At 50.6% G+C, this 15,113-nt stretch overlaps 1 protein-coding gene across 1 annotated transcript in view; it reads left to right on the top strand.

Annotated features, from left to right (window-relative positions):
• The window catches only part of crocc2 (ciliary rootlet coiled-coil, rootletin family member 2), a 68,805-nt gene that overhangs the window by 28,432 nt on the left and 25,260 nt on the right, over positions 1-15,113 (top strand). The window lies entirely within an intron of this gene.

Below are 15,113 nucleotides of genomic sequence, written 5' to 3'. Positions count from 1 at the left end.
CCCGGAGATTAGTGGGGCCAGCTGTGGGCTCCAGGGCCTCTTAGCCTCCCATCCTTTGACCTATCACGACTAGTGCTGATGTTTGCTGGTGTGTCGAAGGCCCTGGGAGGTTACCCCTGCCTGGTGCTGGGCAGTCTTGCGCCTGGGGGTTATTTGTGTGTCGGTGTGCCGACACACAAATAACCCCCATCATCTAAATGGATGAAGGTCATATAAACACAGGTTTTTATGACTTCAATGTGGTTTCATGACTTAGATAATGGATCCAGTCTTTATTTATAAAAATCAATCATGCAATCAGAAAACCAACTTTACAGCAAATGGCCTTCTTTAGAGCAAGTTCCACCCGCCACATGTAGCTAACCATGTATTCAGAAGCTATATAACGAATCAAAAATATTTATTCTCATATTGCCTCTGTCAAAAAGCAGAAGCTCTTATTTCTTCCCCTATGTTGTTAACAAAACATACTTACAGTACAGGCAAAGAAGATTTATCCAAAGCCTTTAAATAAAGTCATAATCTGTTCTAGAAGCATACTGTCTCTGGAAAATCTTTGAGAAAAATCCCAGAACCCAAAGCTTGATCATCAAAAGGGAACAGTCATGAAAATAAACGGTAACTCATATCCCTAAAATGAGATATTCTTTCCAGCTAATTAGAAATACATTTGCGATAAGTAGCTGTGTGTAGCATGTGTGCAGCACCTCATCGCTAGAATAAATGTCTCCTTTGTGTGACACACTCCTTAGCAATTAAACACCTTCTTATTCTAATTGTTAAATATAATGAAATTAAAGGGGTGATAGAATGATTCTATAGGGTATTTGGTGCTGGTCCTTAAGGTCTCTGAATAGGGTGTGTAACATTGGTTGGGCTGAAAATGGCATATTTGCTGTTCTATGAGCCCTAATGCAAGCCTGGTCATAAGCCCTGAAATAAAACGACAGGTTTTCTTATTTTTATGGTATGCTGATGAATATTTGGATGAGCTGTGCGCTGATTGGTTGGTTTACAACGAGCAAAGCTGCTGATTAAAGACGCATCATAGCAACAAGCACTCACTGAAACATCTAATTGTTGATATGGTAGGGTGACCAGACGTCCTCTTTTTTTCCCAGGCATGTCCTACTTTTCATAACTAAAAAAAATGTCTGAGGGGAATTCCTAAATTATCCGAAATTTTGGTCGACTATAGTGCAGCATGTAGTCGAAACACAGCGGGCATTTGAACCGAGCTGTGAGCTCCGGGTCTGGTCCGGGAACCCTAGCGGACACGAGTGGCTGGTCCGGGAACCCCAGCGGACACGAGTGGTGAGCCAGCTGGGGACTTACCGGGCAGGTGGGGGGAAGCATACCGTCACTGGGATGATTGAATGCCCTGTCCAGCCCAGCTGCTGTCTTGGGTAAAACGCTTAGAGCAAAAAGACAAAAATAATCCATGCCTGTCCAGTCTTCAGATGAGTTTATGTTGAATGGATTAAAGATTACACATTGATTGCTAATCATTATGTGCAGTGATGGGGGTAATGCCGTTGAAAGTAACGGCGTTAGTAACGCCGTTACCTTTTTTAGTAACGAGTAATCTAACTAATTACTTTGACTGTAACTATAACGCAGTTACCATTGCTGACACCCCGTTACTGGGCGTTACTCAGGTCGCACAATTAACCTTTTTTTCATGATAGGACTCGTGCGAGCCTCGTCATGAGAGAGGGGAGGATGAGATTGGCTGACGTATAGTAAGATTCCGTCTGTCAGTTATTAATTTCATACACTTACCGGATCTGACCGCCCTGTTAAAAAACTTCACACCCATAAGTAGAGGTAATGCAGCCTGATGATATTTACACCGCATCAGATACCGTTCCCCCAATGTTAAGAAGAGGGGAACACTATCTGACGGGGTTTATACGCCCGTCAGATAGCGTTCCCCCCGATGTCCTTTATGTTGATTTGCAATAAATGCAAAACTCTCTGCAGGTTCTTGTCTTTGTCGTCCGCTCTATTCAGCTGGCTTTGGAAACACATAGCGAGAAGGTGGGGGCCGGGTGGTGAGGGTTACGGGGGCGAGAAACGCAAAAGTAACGCAAAACTTACTTTTACTAGTAGCTAGTTACTTTTATTGTGGAGTAACTCAGTTACTAACTCAGTTATTTTTTGGGAGATGTAACTAGTAACTCTAACTAATTACTTTTTCCAAGTAACGTGCCCAACACTGATTATGTGTAATGGTACATGTTTAATAGATTGAAAGTAGGACCAAAACAGAGGCACAAGCATTAAAGCTACAGTGTGTAATAATTACAGGGATATACAGTCAGAAATGTAATATATTATACATAACTATGTTATTTATCATCATCTACGAGCTCAGCCTCTTAACCTTAATATTTGCGTTGCCTTAGAATTCGTTATTTATAATTACATAGGAGCGGTTCTCGCAACCATGGAGGCAGACATCTTTGCGCTACGGCAGCGCAGAGCCAACAAACTAGCGATTGCGAGATCGCCCGTTACAATAACATGCTGTTATTGATGATGCTGTTACTCTCCAGTATACTTATTCAGCAATGTCCCTGACGTTTCACAGGTAATGATTCAGTAATTTTCTGTAAAAATAATTTTCTGGATATATACCTCGGTTACTTCTCTCCGGCTCCTTTGGAGATCTTCAAGCCTTTCCTCCTCTGCTCTAGTCACCCCGCTGGCACCTCTCCCTCGCCTGGCCCTGGCTGCACGCCCACCCCGGCCTCTCTGCCCTCTTCCTCGCCCTCTCCCTCTTCCTCGCCTTGTAACCCCCGTGCCACAAACAAGACTTGGACTCTGTAAACGGGGAATATATATTCTTCCAGCGAACACAATCTCGCTGTTAAACTAATGACTACAATTACTTCGTCAGTTTATATCACCATGCAAAGCAGCTCACCAAAACGTCACAACGATGTAGAAAAAATAACGGGTATATCTATTATCTTAAGTCTACATGAAATCTATACCCTACACAGACTAATGTACGGAGCCCCTCTGATGACATGGTCAAAAAAAAATTTTTATTGTGGCCACCAAGTAGTATTTCGTGCGCATGAAGTAGTATTTCGTGGCCACGCAATAAGTATAACATGCGCACGAAATACTACTTCGTGGCCACAAAATAAGTTTATCGTGCGCACGAAATACTTATTAATAATATTAATATCATTCCTGGACAACTGGGTAAGCAAATCGAGCGCGCCTTCTCTAAGGTCTAAGGCGCGCTCGATTTGCTTACCCAGGCGGTCTCCGCCAGTCACGTGACATTTGTTGCTAAGACGCTATTTTAGGTGGAAAAGGCGTAGTGTAAACAACCGCAGCATAGCTAAACGAAGGACTAAAGGGCCGTTTACATAGCAGCCTGTCCAAGATAAGTCATTACAGTTAACATAAGCCTGAAAACAGGGGCGGATTTATTGATATTATTAATAAGTATTTCGTGCGCACGTTAAACTTATCGCGTGGCCACGAAATAGTATTTCGTGCGCACGTTAAACTTATTGCGTGGCCACGAAGTAGTATTTCGTGCGCACGTTTTACTTATTGTGTGGCCGCGAAATACTACTTCGTGGCCACAATTAAAAATTTTTTTTTACCATGTCATCAGAGGGGCTCCGTACTAATGAAATACTATCTGTAAAATTATCTATGTAAACAAACCTCATCACTTGAGAAGGTAGGTGTTGCGGACGTCGTGGAAGACATTTTGTCCCGTAACGCTCGCCGTACTGTTGGGGGGGAGAAGCGGTGGGGGGGAGATGTTCATGTTGCTGCGGTCTGCAGTCTGGATGTTAGATGTCGCTGAAAATTCCACACTGTAGCTTTAAATAAGCTTGCTAAAAGTTTTTTTTTTTATTTTTTTTTTTATTTTTTTTTATTTTTATTTTTTTTACAGTGTCCTGTCTGGCAAGGTGGCAATAAGAATAATTGTCTTGATGCCAAAAGGAGCCCAACAGATTTTACTTTCACAAGTGTAGCGGTATCGCAATTGCCATACCGCTCCACTTGTTTCATGTATATAAATTGCTTTATTATAATTATGCAGGGAGTTTTACAGTTCATATGGACACTGCAATGTAAGTAGAGCAGAAAAACAGAAGAAGAAGAAGGAAAAAGAAAAAGAAAAAAACAGGACAAAAGATGAAAGAAAGAGGAGATAGGAAGGAGACAATGACAAAACATTTTCAGTCTGCTTCAACACCTGTAATGAGATGGAGAAAAAAAACAAAAAAAAAAAAACAAAAAAAGAACAGCACAACCAAAAAACATGGTACGAGATATACAATAAAGCAAACACCTTGAAACTATCACTAAAGTAATATTATTAAGTCTGACATGTACTCTGTGTTACCTGAAGATATGAATGTGGGGTTTCTGTTTGGAAGTGAATCTCTAAGTACCTGAAGCCTAGCACCTGTAGTTGTTTGTGAGGGTGAACTTGTGCATGTAAAGTTTTAACCATAGAAAAAAATGCTCAATAGTGGTTGTGGAGAGCCGGAGAGGCACACCCCCCAGAGCACTGAGTCCAGCGCCGGGAGACCCAAAGCCCCAGGCGCCCAAGGGGACCCCAGAAGCGAAGGCACCAAGGCGGGGCCAGCCCCGGAAATCAGACCCCACCAAGGCAGGAGGAGAGACAGCCACGAGGAAGCCCCCCAGCCACCGCCATGCCGGCGCCCCGGGGAGCCGCGGGGACGAGTCCGCGGGCCCCGCCGGCAGCCGGCCACCCCGAAGTAGGGCCGGGCGCCGAACACCAGCCCCCCCACGGCGCCGACCGAAACGCCCCAGCCCCACAGAGCACCGAAACACGCCCCGCCCCCCCGCACCAAGCCCCGGCGACCGGCCGCAACACCCACCGCGACCGCACCACCCAGGAAAACACTAAGGCGGCCCCGCCCCCGGCCGGGGCCCATGCGCATCCGCCGCGAACCGGCCACGAGCGCCGCGGGACCCCCCCAAAACGCCCCCCCGGCCAAAACCGCAGCCCCACCCCACCAAGACCGATGCCAACAGCGCGCAACGAAACACACCGCGCACAGAATCAGCCCGAGAGCAGAAAAGCCGCCCGGCGCAAAACCGCAAGAGGAGCAGACCGCAGCCGGCGCAACCACCCCCCCCCAGCAGCCCGAGGGGCAGCACAAAGCCAGAGCGGAGCGAACCGCGCCGCCCCCCCACCGGACGATGCCAAAGCAGCCCAGCCACGTCCGCCACCCCCCCCCGCAGCCCGCACCAGGCCCCGACACGCGGCCAGAGCAGCTCCGCCGCCCCGGCCCCCCACCACGCGCCGGTCATAGCCACCCCAGGCCACCACCCGCCCCGCAGCCCCACCCGCCGCGATCAGTGGGAACAGAGCAGCCCCGCCATGCCTCCAGGAGGGAAAACCCACCCGAATACCCAGCCAGCGCAGCCAGCCCGCCCAGACCGGCCCCCCAACACTACCCCCGCCGGAGCCGCCCGGACCCCCACACACCAGCGGCGCGCCGCCAGCAGGACCCCCACCCAGCAGGCCCGCCTGCCCCCCGAGAAAACAGACATGCCAAACCCCCCAAAGAAAAAAAGAGAAAAAAAAAAAAAAAAAGGGGCCCCCACAATGCGACAGCGGACACCAGACACCGACCCGCCCGCAACCACTCCCCCCCACCGAGGAAGAGAAAAAAAAAAATAAAAAATAACAAATAAATAGGTAAATAAATAAATTAATTAATAATTACAATTAAAATAAATAGGCAAGAGGAGAAGTGCGAGCGGAAAAACCGGAGCCCAAAACAGGACCCAAGACCCGCACCCCACCATGCCGCGCAGCTCCCCCCCTCCCCGAACCGATACCACAGAACCGGCATAGGAAAGAAACACCGCCCAGGAACCGGTATCGTAGCGAAGGCACCGGCACCGACCCCGAAAATCCCCGAACAACACCCAGCCCCACCCCGAAGCGGATCCAGTCCCAGGCCCCAGGGATCCGAGGCCCCAAGGGCACCCCACCCCCAGACAGGAGCCCCAGCAAAGCCCCGGCCGGCCGGGGCCAGTGGAGAGGCCGCCAGGAATGAGCCAGCAGTCCCCCGGGCATCCACCCCCAGCTCCACCAGTGCACCGGTGAGCCCCGACGCCAGCCAGCGGAGGGAGAGCAGGACGGGGGGAATGGGCTCCGCACTTAGCGGAGACTTGAGATGTATTTGGGAGAGGGTGCGGTTGAGACCCCAACCTGGGAAAGAAAAAAAAAAACAAAACAAAAAAAACAAAAAAAAAAAAACACACCATCTCAATCATGCCTTCCCTCCCTAGTGCCCCCACTCGTACCACAGGAAAAAAAAAAAAAATTGAATAAAATAATAATAATAATAAATAAAGAAAATAACAACGCAGACACACATTCACACATAACACTCACATCCAATAATACCTAGACCAAAAACCCGGTGACACCGGTGGTCGGTCCCGGGACTATCGGATGACCCCATAAGTGAACCTAAAATCCGGATGTGAGGGGAGGGGAGCGGCGACACCGCCACACCAACCCATCTCTTTCCTGCTTCAAGCCCGGCCCCCCACCCCGCACACGGACCGGACCACCCCCCGCAAGAGCCCCCCCCGGGACCGGGGCCCACCCATCCCGCGCCGGCCACCCAACCAGAACCGCCCCCCCCCCCCCCGAAAAAAAAAAAAAAAAAAAAAAAAAAAAAAAAACCTTCAACCAGGCACTTCATACCCCTCCATCCAACCTTCTTTGGGGAGAGCAGAGGTGACAGCCCCGCCACCAGCAGGCCACCTAGGCCCCGCAGCCAGCCCCAGCCAAAACCACGGACCAGGTGGCCCGCTCTTCCTCCAGGCCCCAGACTCCAGGCGGCAGCCGGAGAACAGGGGTGTGAGAAGACCCCGATCCTCACTGCGCCCGCTCGAATGTGGTGTTGTTGCGTGTTGCTCTCAGATGCAATTAAAACTGGGATTACCAAGAGGGGGTGTCCGGCACACTCCACCCCCCCTCCAGGAGATAGACAGTGCCAGCACACCCTCCCCCTTCGACAACCCTCAACCCTCAATGTCTAGATGCGAGAGGGGATGGAGGAGGCCGACCGTGGTGAGGCCCATAAAATAAGCCCCCCCCCGGTGGCCCTGACCCCCACCCCCCGAAAATGCCCTACATAGATGTGTGTTGTGAAAATGATGTAGATGGAAGTGTCTAAAATGCAAAATAAAATTGGGGTGAGGGACGTCATCAGAAGGTGTGGCCCTCCAGTAACGACCCCCTCCCCAAAAACCTACATGTGTGGCCGAGTGATGGAGCAGGCAGAGGGAGGATTTCGGGGATGGGGAGCAAAGGACTGGGGTGCCTGCTGCACTCCCAGGGAGCCAGCTCCCCCGCTGACTCCAATAGGCACCCCCGTTCCCCGAGAGCCCCCCCAGAGAAGGGGGCCCCACCAGTTTCACCACCATAGCCCGGGGGCACGGGACCGGCAGCAGGACCCACCAGCCAGCCGGGCACGGAGCCGACCCCACCACCCCCCCCCCGTCCTGTCCATCCAAAAAAATAATAATAATAAAAAAAATAAATAAATAAATAAGTAGATAAATAAATAAAATTAAAAAAAATAAATAAATAAATAAATTAAATAAAAAAAAATAATAATAATCATAAAAAATAAATAAATAAATAAAAAATAAATAAATAAATAAATAAATAAATATAAAAGGAAGATAAGAAAAAAAATAATAATAATAAATAAATAAATGAATAAGGGAAGGGACAATCCCAGCCGGCCAGCCAACGCGCAACACGCAGAGCCCCCACCCCGGACGAAGCCCCACCAGGGGGCAGCACGGACCAGGACCAAGACAGGGAGCCAGACCCAAAGCCCTTCAAAGATCTTCTTCCCTCTATCTCCACCCCCCACCCCCCCTCCGGAGATGTAATCCCTCCCCTACAATAACAATCAAGCTACTCACCACACAAGCGACAGAAGACATCCAGGCCGAGATCATACCTACTCCCCCTCCCTCCCCTTCCCCCACTTACAGAGTGCAAACCCGTGAGGGGGTAAGCACTTGCCATAGGTGTTAATGTCCATGCCCCCCCCAGCCCAGCAGGCCCCGAGGCACCCCGGCACACCAGAGGCCGTGGCAGCAGGGACAGACAGCCAGGCGTACACCGGCCCAGAACCCAAGCAGCACTCCCCACAGAACCCGAACCCCCGAACCCCCACCGGGGATCCCGCCCAAGGGCAATGCGCCCCAGGGATCCCAGGCCCAAGGAGCCACCCCAGACCCACCCCGCAGTAGGGCCGGGCAATGCCCAAAAACCCCCGGCACCGGCGCCAGCACCCCCACCCCGACCCCGGCCCCCGAACGACTCCCCCCAACACCGGTCCCACAGCACCAATCCGAAGAAGAAGAAAGCCACACAACACAGCTAAGCGCAAATCCCGAGCCCCACTCCAAGCCCCGATCCCCCCGCCCACACACCCCCTCCCACACAAAAAACAAACAAAAACAAAAAAATTATAATATTCTCCCCCTCACCGGAGAAGAACGGCCGCAAACAAGCCAGTGCCGAACACCCACCGCCACACCACGAGGACCCCTCCACCCAGATGCTCCTCCCCAGAAAAGTCAACATGCCTGCCCTCCCAGGAGACAGGCAAGCCCGCCGAACAGGAATCCCCCCGGCAGCGCACCGCCGGCATGCGGGGGCCCGAGCAGCCCCAACAGAAACAACACCGGAAGGCCGACAAGGACGAACCGACGGCACCAACCAAGCCCCCAGGCGGACTCCCCCACCCAAAAACACAACGAAACCACCCCGCCCCCACCGACCACAGCAAACACAGCCGTAAGGCAAAGCAAAGGACAGAGCAGCCCCACCCGGCGCACGCCAGAGAGCCAGAGCAGCAAGGCCGCCCCAGCCGCCAGAAGCCGGCACAAGCAGCAAAAAGAAAGCAGCAGACGCGACCCCACCACCCCCGCCGCGCCCGGCGCGAAAGCAGCACGACCCACCCCGCTCCGGCCCTGCACCGCCCACAGGCCGCCGAGAGGAGGACGGCCACGCCGGCCACGGCCCGTCCCCCCCCCCGCCGCCAAACACCGAGCAACCCTCCACTCCCAAGCCGCGCACGATGCACCGCACCACGCGTCACCGGCACCCGCCCCAACAGAGCGAAGCCACACCCGACCCGGGGGCACTCCAAAGGGACCCCCGACGCCCGCAACCCGCCCACAACAGACACACACGAACCCCGGCCACAGGCGCGACCACCCACGCCCCCCCCGGACGACGCAACCACGGCAAGCACCACGGCCAACCACCGAAACCCGGCACCGGAAGACGAGGCACGCCCCGACGCCCCGCAGAGCAGAAGCACCCCGGCCAGCACCACAAAAGAACCGATGCCCGGCGCCCAGCCCCACCCAGCAGCAGCACAGCCACCAGCCCAGTAGCCCACGTCCGCCACCACGGAACCCCCCAAGAGCACCGCACGCGGCCGCCGCAGGACCCCCCCGCGGCGCCCCAGACCCCGCCCCGACGGGGGCAACAGTCCCCCGGGCCAGACCCGCCAGGCACCCCGCTCCGAGCACCCCCCCGAGCCCCCAGGACCCAAGGACCCCCGAACTAGCCCCCGCGCCCCACAAGACGCACCCCATAGCCCCCCACTACACTAAGTGATGGAGCCGATCAAGGGAGCCCAGAGAGATCGGTCTGATGGGGATGCAGATGCTGTCTCAAGATTAATATGATCCAACAACAGATCTCTGTACTGATTGATGTTGAGTTTATCCTTACTCTTCCAATTCATGAGGATAGTTTTCTTTGCGATACATAATGCAGTGAATGCCAAGCAAACCGATTTTTTTCCCATAGAGCTTCCCTCAAAGTCACCCAGCAAGCAAACTGAAGGGGAAATTAGGATTTTACAACCCAGGCACAGTGATAGATCCTTACATACCTGTACCCAGAATCTCTGAACCGGCGTGCATAACCATAGCGCGTGAAAATAATTATCAAGTCGATTGCCTGTGCACTGTGGACAGATGTTAGATTGCGCAAAACCCATCTTGAATAATCTTTGACCTTGCTAAAAGTTTTATTAATGAAAATAAAAAATTTTTATAACTTAAATGAGAAAGATATGGCATAAAGGAATGAGAAGTTAGTGGGAGGAACCAGAACTTAGCAATGGAAAACAGGCAAGGAGAATGACATTGGATTCAGGTAAACCAATCAGTTGAGTTTAAATCAACTGCAAAGGGGATGGTAAAGCTTGATTTATGCTTCTTGCATGTATGTTCAACACGGAAAATGTGTGGACACAAATCTGCAGATTTTTATACTGCAGCTTTTCCACTTGTAGTTTGAGCTGTACAGGCTCCCCTGGAGCCAGCTGGCATATTAGGTACAAGCCTAAACACCATACGCTGTGAGGAAGTAGAAAACAAAGTCGGTTCCAGCTTTTTAGCCTACTCAAGTCATCCAAAAATGACAGTCACTTCTTTCCAAGAGTTTTTAACAATCTGTTGATTTTAGTGATATTTATGGGTGAAATCACAAGATGTCTGTAGAATTTTATATGAAATCCTCACTGGTAAGATCTGTCACTTGTTTACCATGTTTTTCCACACGTAGTTCAAACTTTTCCTTGGTTCACAGTGATTCATTGCACATGTACTCTGTGTGACACATTCAGCTGTTTGCTACATTTTTTTTTAGTTCTTCTCTGGAGGACTGTTAGATTAGAATCATATCATCCATTTGCAAGTCTGTACTATAATGTCATCTGAAGATTTTTCAGATTCTGCAGAGCAATTCAAAGGAATTAAAAACTTCCCTGGATAGTGTTCTTACGGTTTACCCCATCAAACATGATGAAACAAGTGCTAGGAGCTACAACTTGCCCAATGCGTAAACATAGTAATGCTTCATTACATATAGAAGGCATATTCGTATCCTATTTTTCATATCTGACTTTTTAACAGCAATCTGAACTGCCCAATTTGGATCTTTTTTCAACCAAAAAAGGGACAACAAAAATCTAATTTAAACCATTTTATGTGTGGGACCAAATCCAATAGGTTTGCATTGTGAAGCCATATTTTACCCTCCTTTTTTTATGATGTTGTCATGATACTTTAATTTCTCAATAATAACACAGAAACACTAACATTTATTATCTTTCTTTGTTTTGTTTATTTATAAAGCAGTATTAAGAACTTCTAGTGAGAATCATATCCATTATTACTTCTATAAACCGTGTGACAATCACATCGCAAGTTCAAACATCTGATACTGTTCACATTTATTCAGCACTATGAAAGGCCAATCCAAAAATATCTGATCTTAGGAAAAAAAGACTGAATTGAGCATCAAGTCCGGCTTTGTGAACATAACCCCAAGGGAAAGTCAATACTGAACAGAGTTGGATTTAACTAGAGAAAGAAGTGCAAACAGGGGGCCAGGAGTAAACAGAGAAGAGAATAAGAGAAATAAGTAAGAACTTAGGTTAAAAAAATTATGAATACAGAGAAATAAACTGCATTAATACACAGCAAAAAATAAACAAAGCACAGATGAAAACCAAAACCCAAACACTGAAAGGTTTTGTAATGAAAATGTTGGTCATATAATGTGGTATGTAGTTTACTCCCTAATTTACTTGCTTTATTACTCACAAAAGTAAATGTGGCCATTTACAATCACTAAGGTCCTTATCTTGAAAGCTGAGAAAATGGAGAGAAACCTTGCAGACTTTGCCAGGAAGGTCTTTAGGGTTTTGGCATTCTGAAACTCCCCCTCAAAATTCACACAAAGGATAGCAAACTCTGAATGTAGCAGTGATCAGTATTGCACCAACTTTGGTGGCAAACAGAAACCAATATACTGGTTGATGTAATAAAGCAAGGAAGGGAAGGATTTGGACTAATAGCCAGGCAGCCAACCTGGAATTCAGCCATAGTAACAAAGAACATGAACATGGCACTTGAAGATATGTACTGTTAGTAGAAGTCAGCAAGGCAGGCTCACTTACCAAGCAGGGCGAGTGGTCATGATGGCCCTGAAGAGCTGAAGGATCAGTGCGAAGGAGGCCTGAAAGCAAAGCATCTTAGATTCACCATCAGACTAACATATGACTGTTGGGATCCAAGGGCTTGCCCTCCAGAGGGCTGTGTGGATCCCTTCCTGTGGGCTTCTGTTTCTGTTGGGATCCAGGGGTTTGCCCACCAGAGGGCGCCGTGGATCCTCTCCTGGGAGCTGGTTCTCTGCGCTTAGCTGATTCCCATCAGCTCTGCTGATTAACCTCTCCCTATATAAGCTGAGTGATAGCTTCTCTCTGAGCCGGATCGTTGCCATGCCATGCCATGCCATTGCCATGCCATGGTCATTTTCCTTTTCCTTGCCATGGAAGCAAACCTGAGCCTCTCTGCCTGCCTGAATCGGCTAATCTGTGCCTGTTAAACCCAGTCTGTCTGAACCAGCGAACCAGTGAGTTTGAGCTAGTTAATCTGTCCCTGAGTTTAACCTGTTTTTGTATTCTCTGCCTCCCAGGTGGGAGACCTGTGCCACTAATAAACATTGGACTTTAATCCTGCCTGTGTCTGTTCTGGGAGCTCTGCATCTGGGGCTAGAAATCCTGATAAATCATGACAGAACGATCCGGCCAACAGACTAGCCCAGCAGACTCCTTCCACGCTCACCTGGTGAGGCCCGCTCAGCGCCGTCCGCTGCCTCCCAGGTGGGAGGCGCTGCTTCGACACTATGATGAGATAGTAGCCTTCTTAGCCCCTGAGCCCGCTCTGAGCCGTCTGGAGACCCCTGAGCCCGCTCTGAGTCGTCCGCCCCCACCCTGGCTGGTGGAGGGGCGCCGGCGTTGTGGGGAGTTGGATCGTGAGTTGGAGATGGAGCGGCGTCGACAAGAAGAGGAGCGGCATCGACGTGATGAGGAGTGGAATCGTCGATGGCAGGAGATCTGGAGCCGTCCAAGGACCTCTGTTCCTGTTTCGGAACCGCAGTCGGCGGCTTCCGGTCCTCCTGATTCGGAGCCACTGTCGGTGGCTTACGGTGTTCCTGATGCGGAGCCGCAATCAACGGCCTCCTCAGTTCCTGATGAGAAGCCGCAATGGGCGGCCTCTTCAGTTCCTGTTATGGAGCCGCAATCGGCGGCCTCCTGTGTTCCAGTGGAGCCACAACCGGAAATCTCCTCTGCTCCAGATCCGGAGCCGCAATCGGCGGTCTCCTGTGTTCCAGTGGAGCCACAACCGGAAATCTTCTCTGCTCCTGATGCAAAGCTGCAATGGGCGGCCTCTTCAGTTCCTGTTACGGAGCCGCAATCGGCGGCCTCCTGTGTGCCTGTGGAGCCACGGTCGGTGGTCTCCTCTGCTCCAGATTCGGAGCCGCAGTCGGCGGCCTCTGGTGCTCCTTATTCGAAACCACAGTCGGTGGTTTCCGGTGCTTCTGATTCGGAGCCGCAGTCAGCGCTGAGCCACAATCGGCGGCCTCCTCAGTTCCTGATTCGGAGCGACAGTGGGTGGCTCTGACTGAGCCTGTTGCTGAGCTGCAGCAGCAGAGAAGGCGTCCTCCTCCAAGGCCCCTGCAGCTTCTGAGACGCCGGCCCCTCGGCCGGCCACCTGAGACTCTGCCCTGCTGCCGGTCCCTCGGCCGGCCACCTGAGACTCTGCCCTGCTGCCGGTCCCTCGGCCGGCCACCTGAGACTCTGCCCTGCTGCCGGTCCCATGGCCGGCCACCTGAGACTCTGCCCTGCTGCCGGTCCCTCGGCCGGCCACCTGAGACTTTTCCTGTCCTCGCCCACCCCGGGTGGGTTGTTTTGATTTCTGGACCCTGTTCTGTTTTTTTGTGCCTGGCCCTTCATGCCTGTTTCCCCCTCCGCCCGCCCTGGGTGGGTTGTTTTTGTTTTCTGGTTTTTTGTTTTTGGGCGTCTGGTATCCGCCCTTGAGGGGGGGGTACTGTTGGGATCCAAGGGCTTGCCCTCCAGAGGGCTGTGTGGATCCCTTCCTGTGGGCTTCTGTTTCTGTTGGGATCCAGAGGTTTGCCCACCAGAGGGCGCCGTGGATCCTCTCCTGGGAGCTGCTTCTCTGCGCTCAGCTGATTCCCATCAGCTCTGCTGATTAACCTCTCCCTATATAAGCTGAGTTATAGCTTCTCTCTGAGCCGGATCGTTGCCATGCCATGCCTTGCCGTTGCCATTTTCCTTGTCCTTGCCATGGAAGCAAACCTGTGCCTCTCTGCCTGAATCTGCTAATCTGTGCCTGTTAAACCCAGTCTGTCTGAACCAGCGAACCAGTGAGTTTGAGCTAGTTAATCTGTCCCTGAGTTTAACCTGTTTTTGTATTCTCCGCCTCCCAGGTGGGAGACCTGTGCCACTAATAAACATTGGACTTTAATCCTGCCTGTGTCTGTTCTGGGAGCTCTGCATCTTGGGCTAGAAATCCTGATAAATCATGACAATGACATCCTTCTAAGACCAACAAATCTTCAATAGTCACTTGATAAAGGATAGTGGCTCATGCTGCAGGCCGGCAACTCAGACACATCATGACAAACCAATAGGTCAGCCTTATCCAAGGACGTGACACCTGGGACCACAATCAGGTCATGAAAAGCCTTGCCCTTCCCCTAATAGAGAAGTAAGATGTCCCCAACTCTCTCATACCAACAAAACACATGGCTGTCCAGACAACTTCCGTCCAGAAATTAGCAATGGTTGGCAGAAACAGCTCAGCGGACATCACTACCCAACAGCGGGCCGCTGTCCTAACAAATCCCATGATGCTTTGCAAGTAGAGCTCTCGCAAAACAATCCAGGATATATATGCCCATCTAGTGGCCATGGCTGATCAGTACTTTTCAATTTGCATTGTGGGAAATTTTGAGTCCACTACTTTTTTATCCACTAGAACTTTGGACCCTCATTTAAAATGGTGTAACGCTATATAGTGCCCTATATAGTTATTAGGGCGAATTTCAGGTTTAAATTCTTTTTTTTTTTTTTTGGAGGTTGGCTTGATCAGTTAAAGCCATATCTTATATTACCTGCAGTACATCTATTCTACTGTTGCTACTTTAATTTTAAAAAGAACATTTA

This window comes from Cyprinodon tularosa, unplaced genomic scaffold (genome assembly GCF_016077235.1).
Source record: "Cyprinodon tularosa strain WSP-4 unplaced genomic scaffold, ASM1607723v1 ctg182, whole genome shotgun sequence".
In the NCBI taxonomy this organism is placed as follows: domain Eukaryota; kingdom Metazoa; phylum Chordata; class Actinopteri; order Cyprinodontiformes; family Cyprinodontidae; genus Cyprinodon; species Cyprinodon tularosa.
The sequence above is the reverse complement of the archived record's forward strand: the minus strand, read 5'-3'. Positions and strand labels throughout refer to the sequence as shown.